Raw genomic sequence first — 6656 nt, forward strand, 5'->3', positions numbered from 1 at the left:
CCATGCAGCAGGTGGAGGCTGACATGCAGCAGGTGGAGGCAGCAGCAGGTGGAGGCTGACATGCAGCAGGTGGAGGCTGACATGCCGCAGGTGGAGGCAGCAGCAGGTGGAGGCTGACATGCAGCAGGTGGAGGCAGCAGCAGGTGGAGGCTGACATGCAGCAGGTGGAGGCTGACATGCCGCAGGTGGAGGCAGCAGCAGGTGGAGGCTGACATGCAGCAGGTGGAGGCTGACATGCCGCAGGTGGAGGCAGCAGCAGGTGGAGGCTGACATGCAGCAGGTGGAGGCTGACATGCAGCAGGTGGAGGCAGCAGCAGGTGGAGGCTGACATGCAGCAGGTGGAGGCAGCAGCAGGTGGAGGCAGCAGCAGGTGGAGGCTGACATGCAGCAGGTGGAGGGAGCAGCAGGTGGAGGCTGACATGCAGCAGGTGGAGGCTGACATGCAGCAGGTGGAGGCAGCAGCAGGTGGAGGCTGGGACAGTGAGGGAGGGGAGGGAGGAGGAAACGGGGAGGGAGGGGGTCTCCTTTTTAAAACAGCTAACGGAGGTTAGTTAATGGTTAAAACAGAGCTAACACTAACGGAGGTTGTCTCCTGGTTAAAACATAGCTAACGCTAACGGAGGTTGTTTCCTGGTTATAACGGAGCTAATGCTAACGGAGGTTGTCTCCTGGTTAAAACACAGCTAACGCTAACGGAGGTTGTTTCCTGGTTATAACGGAGCTAACACTAACGGAGGTTGTCTCCTGGTTGAAACACAGCTAATGCTAATGGAGGTTGTCTCCTGGTTAAAACGGAGCTAACGCTAACGGAGGTTGTCTCCTGGTTAAAACACAGCTAACGCTAATGGAGGTTGTCTCCTGGTTAAAACAGAGCTAACACTAACGGAGGTTGGTTACTGGTTATAACGGAGCTAATGCTAACGGAGGTTGTCTCCTGGTTAAAACACAGCTAACACTAACGGAGGTTGGTTACTGGTTATAGCGGAGCTAACGCTAACGGAGATTGTCTCCTGGTTAAAACAAAGCTAATGCTAATGGAGGTTGTCTCCTGGTTAAAACGGAGTTAACGCTAACGTTATCGGAGGTTTCATTTACTTGCATTATTACTGGGGGTCAATTTTAACTAGATGTGTTCAAATGTAATCTAGTAAAATGTAGTAATTGTAATTGGCGAGACGCTTGAATAAATCATTATTTTATTAAGGAGATGTTTTCACAGCGATATAAACTAGATATTAGAGCAGGAATTATGATCTCAACTCCAGACAGTAACTCTAAGCAGCGTATAATTAATCAGTTTAATCAAAGAAAGTATTCAAATCTGATCATTTGTGCTCTTTAAACCCAGAGAGACACCATCCTGCTAGAGTACAATACAGGGATTCGGGGCTGACTCATAGTGTTGGGGACTTTGTGGAGATGTTCAAACACTATTTGTCCAAGTAGTTGTGAATAATTCCTGCAGGATGACTTCCTGTCAGACTGCTGAGGAAGCCGTTTCCAGCCTCCTCCTCATTAGCTCCTCTTCCTCCATCTTCGTGCCCTTCTTTGGGTTTTCCGGGCCTCGTGGCCGGCGTCGTGTTGGCGTGGGCGGCCGGAGGAGCCGGGTTGTTTGTGCGCTGCTGCTTTAAATCAAAGGCTGAGCTTTAATCATATTTCACGCCGCCCTCACTTATCTTCCTCCTCGTCGTTGTTTAAGGCCTGTCAGCGCAGATATAGCGGCCCGTTTGACTGCAGCAGGAGGAGCTGCTGGATGTCTGCTATGTTATGTATGTTACGTTCAGAAACGCACTCAGCCCAGAGAGCTGGTTCTTCTGTAGTCAGATCCTCTCACAGGGAACCAATCAGGGCAAAGAAGGGCCAAAAGGCCAAGGGACCGCCAGCCCATTGGAGGGCTTGTACCGACAGGATGTGTTAACATTTTCTCTGACCATGCCAAGGTCTCACATATTCCTTCACAGTGTTGAGACCTGCAGTTCATTAGAGTTCCTGTGACAGCACACAGTAATAACAAAACCCCCTGAAGGTCACGAGACGCCGTCCAGAACGCTGCTGAGTCCAATTTCACCCAACATCCTCGGAGGTGGCTCCAGACGCTGCTGCGTGAAGGTCACCGTGTTGGTGATTAACATGGACCACTGATTGGCTTGCTGAATGAATAGACAGTCTTAATTCATTTCAATTGTGTTAATAAGTGACATTTCCACTTTTATCTGTAGCTGTCAGCCTGTTGTACAGTTGCTTTACATGCAGCCTCCTTCATCCAGCCCCATAATTAATAACAATAATGATAATTAAACATGGCGGTGATAAATACTACACAAACTAATTAAAGCCAGTGTAAATATATCTGAAGTTCCACATGAAGCGATATTAATAAGAAATAAGGTAATATCAGAGACAATATTCAGATGTCTTTTAACATGTCGGTACAGAATTATCCTTCTTCTCAACTAAGGGATTGATTGATTGATTGATTGATTGATTGATTGATTGATTGATTGATGAGTAATTGCTAACAAAATAACCCCTTGCAGATATGATGAAATAATACCATTGCAGTTCTAACAATAGAGATCCAGATTCTCATCGGAGGGAATGACTTTTCTGTGTCAGCGTACCAACTTACCATTTTGAATTATGTTTTTATATTTATTTTTTACACCGCCGGGATTACAGCTGAAAGAATGAGTGACCCCCAATTTCCACTGCATACGTCTCCGCTGCGGTGCGTCTCCGATCCGGCTTCGGTCCGCCGTCCGCCAATCCCCACAGGATGTGTTTGAGTCCGCCACGGCGCTGTCCGGTAGAACGACTGTGACATCACGAGACCGGGGAGTTCTCGTGATAATTACGTAATCGCGCGAGACTGCAGTTAAAGAACTCTGAAAACCTCTGACCTGTTGACTCCGTACCTGGCCCCGCCCATTCTGACGTTTTTGTGACGTAGTTAACTGAAATATGATCCTTCGTCAAGAGGTTTTATTAACACGAGTGTTTTATTTTGAAAAGTAACCGGATGTTTTATTGTAGAGTATGTACCGAACTTCCTGTTTCGCTATATTTGCTCTGTGCTGAATTGCTGCGCCGTGGTCCGGCATCCGCCAGAAATAGAAGTCCTCCGTATCTGTTGCGGAGAGTTTGACCCATAGACTAAAGTGAAACAGTGGCTGCGTTTCGGATCGCATGCATTTGCTCCTATGCATGCACGAGACTTGAGAGGATCCGCCGGAACTCGTCATAAACACGTCAAGTGCTCACCACGTCAAGTCGGACACAGGTGCACTTCACGGACCTTTTTTTATTTTTTTTTATTTAAACTTTATTAATAATTATATACATAACAAAAACTGTCGAGCCAGGGGAAACTTCACGGACTTTGCACAAAGAATATGGCCTGCCCAGTGACGCTGGCTTTCTTCGTCACTGACGAACTCGAGCCGAGGCATTTGAACTCTTCTTGTTGACGGAGGCTGAGGAATTTTCTCACGTGGGAAATACCACGTGATAATTCTAACCAACTAGGGCAACGTTGAGGGGAGTGTCTTATGTCCGCACTTATTTCAGACCATCTGCAGAGAAAAGCATGCGGAGGGAGGTACCCTGGAGATACCGCGTCATGTGACATGTCGCAAAGGGAAGTTATCACCAGCATTTGTGACGTTTTTTTCCCAGAATGCCTGATTTTGCAAGGCAAATGCATGCGCATGCATGATTCAAAACGCGCCTAATGTTTCCTGTGTGTGTTTCCTGTGTGTGTTCCCTGTTTGTGTTTCCTGTTTGTGTTTCCTGTTTGTGTTTCCTGTGTGTGTTTCCCGTGTGTGTTTCCTGTGTGTTTCCTGTTTGTGTTTCCTGTTTGTGTTTCCTGTTTGTGTTTCCTGTGTGTGTTTCCCGTGTGTGTTTCCTGTGTGTTTCCTGTGTGTGTTTCCCGTGTGTTTTTCCTGTGTGTTTCCCGTGTGTGTTTCCTGTTTGTGTTTCCTGTTTGTGTTTCCTGTTTGTGTTTCCTGTGTGTGTTTCCCGTGTGTGTTTCCTGTGTGTTTCCTGTTTGTGTTTCCTGTTTGTGTTTCCTGTTTGTGTTTCCTGTGTGTCTTTCCCGTGTGTGTTTCCTGTGTGTTTCCTGTGTGTGTTTCCTGTGTGTTTCCTGTGTGTGTTTCCCGTGTGTTTTTCCTGTGTGTTTCCTGTGTGTGTTTCCTGCGTTAGTATTTGTTAGTAACGAAAGCCATTCATCACAACAACTTCTGTTGTGGAGGGAAAAAGGACGTCAAGAAATAAATGATGACCAGCTCCATCCCAGCTGGCCACCAATCTCCCTCGCCGCCATCTGAACCGCCGTGGTCCTGACAGGCCGCACAAATCCATACATTTCAAATGAAACAGTCGCCGTTCCCCCGAGATTTATCCGTCTCGCCGGTCTAACACGGGACCCTGATGTACCTGTCAGAGGGGAGCTGGGAAACAAACGACAGGAACACAGGTTCAGAATCATCTTTGACTGCAGCAAAGTGCTCAAGCTGTTTCCTGCTGCCTGATGGCGGGAGGAGCCCAATGGACCCCCGTTCTGAGACTGCATGTCTGTCAGAACCCCCACAAAGACCAGTCCAACACCAACACTTGACACAGTTACCTTCATGATTCAAGGTCAACTTTACAGCTAAGTGTTAAAGTCATATAAGTAGCTAACTAGCATTGGTAGCATGGTAGCGACCTGTCAATAAGCAGGTAAGCCCCGCCCCCTAAAGCATCCCCTGCTTTCTGGTCTGGTGGACTCTAAATGGACCATAATGTACTAAATGAACATCACGCTGGATTGAAGAAGACTGGAAACTAGAGATTGAGACCATAAACTCATGTTTACAATGTTTACTGAGATAATACATCAAGAGAGAAGTAGGACCATTTTCTCATAGACTTCTATACAACCAGAGAGGAGTCGCCCCCTGGTGGCCAGCAGAGAGAAGTAGGACCATTTTCTCATAGACTTCTATACAACCAGAGAGGAGTCGCCCCCTGGTGGCCAGCAGAGAGAAGTAGGACCATTTTCTCATAGACTTCTATACAACCAGAGAGGAGTCGCCCCCTGGTGGCCAGCAGAGAGAAGTAGGACCATTTTCTCATAGACTTCTATACAACCAGAGAGGAGTCGCCCCCTGGTGGCCAGCAGAGAGAAGTAGGACCATTTTCTCATAGACTTCTATACAACCAGAGAGGAGTCGCCCCCTGGTGGCCAGCAGAGAGAAGTAGGACCATTTTCTCATAGACTTCTATACAACCAGAGAGGAGTCGCCCCCTGGTGGCCAGCAGAGAGAAGTAGGGCCATTTTCTCATAGACTTCTATACAACCAGAGAGGAGTCGCCTCCTGGTGGCCAGCAGAGAGAAGTAGGACCATCATCTCATAGACTTCTATACAACCAGAGAGGAGTCGCCCCCTGGTGGCCAGCAGGGAGAAGTAGGGCCATTTTCTCATGGACTTCTATACAACCAGAGAGGAGTCGCCCCCTGGTGGCCAGCAGAGAGAATGAGATTTAACCCTTAGGGACCCTTGGGAATATTTTTGTCCTTTTTCATTTTGATCATTTTGGCTGTTAATGCATACATTTATGCCATGGGGTATATTTTGGGGGATTTTTTTATGTGTACACTTTAGTTACCCTGTGACCCTTAGAGACAAAAATGTCCTCATTGAAACCCATTATAACTGTCATTTTTGACCCCAGGGCCTTTGCAGCATACAGTCATGTATTATTTGTCTGTCATTCTGGACTTTGTGCTGTAGAATTGTAGTTTTTACTATTTTTGATTTTCCTATTTTGGGAACAGAGGAAATTCCATCTTTTCCCAAAGATTCACTATCTGTTGTATTACAGATCAATGCAGGCCAGTGGAGTACATGTGCAACAAACATGATGAGGGTGTGTAGAAATGGATGTAAGAGAGTGGTGTATTTGGAGAAATGTGTGGGGAATTCTTATTTTTTATGCAGTTTTGAATTTGTAAACATAAAGCTGACTCAGCAATTTAGGAGAACAATATCCCACTGAAACCAAGAAATACTACAATGTTTGATCCCACTGCCATTACAGCATTAACTCATGCAATCTCTCTTTTTAGGCCTTCATTCTGAAGTCAAGACTTTAAAATTGTTAGTTAGTTTTTATTGAATAGTTTTTACTGTTTTCCAACAGATTGAGCCATTTTCACATTTTTGGGGATATAGGGAAACACATGCAATATTCCCCATTTTTTGACAGATGATGTGTGTGTTGTTGAAAAAGATGTCAGAGAGTGTGTGTCTGTGTCTGTGTGTGTGTGTGTGGGGGGGGGGGGGCGGGGGGGTACATTGCATGACCCTATGAACCATTCACTCAGTTTTATGTGTCTTTGAAGGATTGAAATAAAAAAAAAACTTTAAAAAAATTACTTAAAAAATAAATTCATATGAAATCATTTCATGGCTCTTTTTTGACACGGACATTTTTGTTACAGTGTGAGTTGTACAAAAAAAATAATGCATCAGAATCAATATTTTTGCTCATCATTGATCCCAGACTGTGATTGTGTGACCACTGTGACCAGTTTGCATTGAGTATATGGAAAATAATTCATGTTTTGTGTTCTATTCACAAAGAAAATAGTGGCATTATGTTCAGAAACTGGC

Source organism: Eutrigla gurnardus, assembly GCF_963514095.1.
Source record: "Eutrigla gurnardus genome assembly, chromosome: 2".
NCBI classification, from domain to species: Eukaryota; Metazoa; Chordata; class Actinopteri; order Perciformes; family Triglidae; genus Eutrigla; species Eutrigla gurnardus.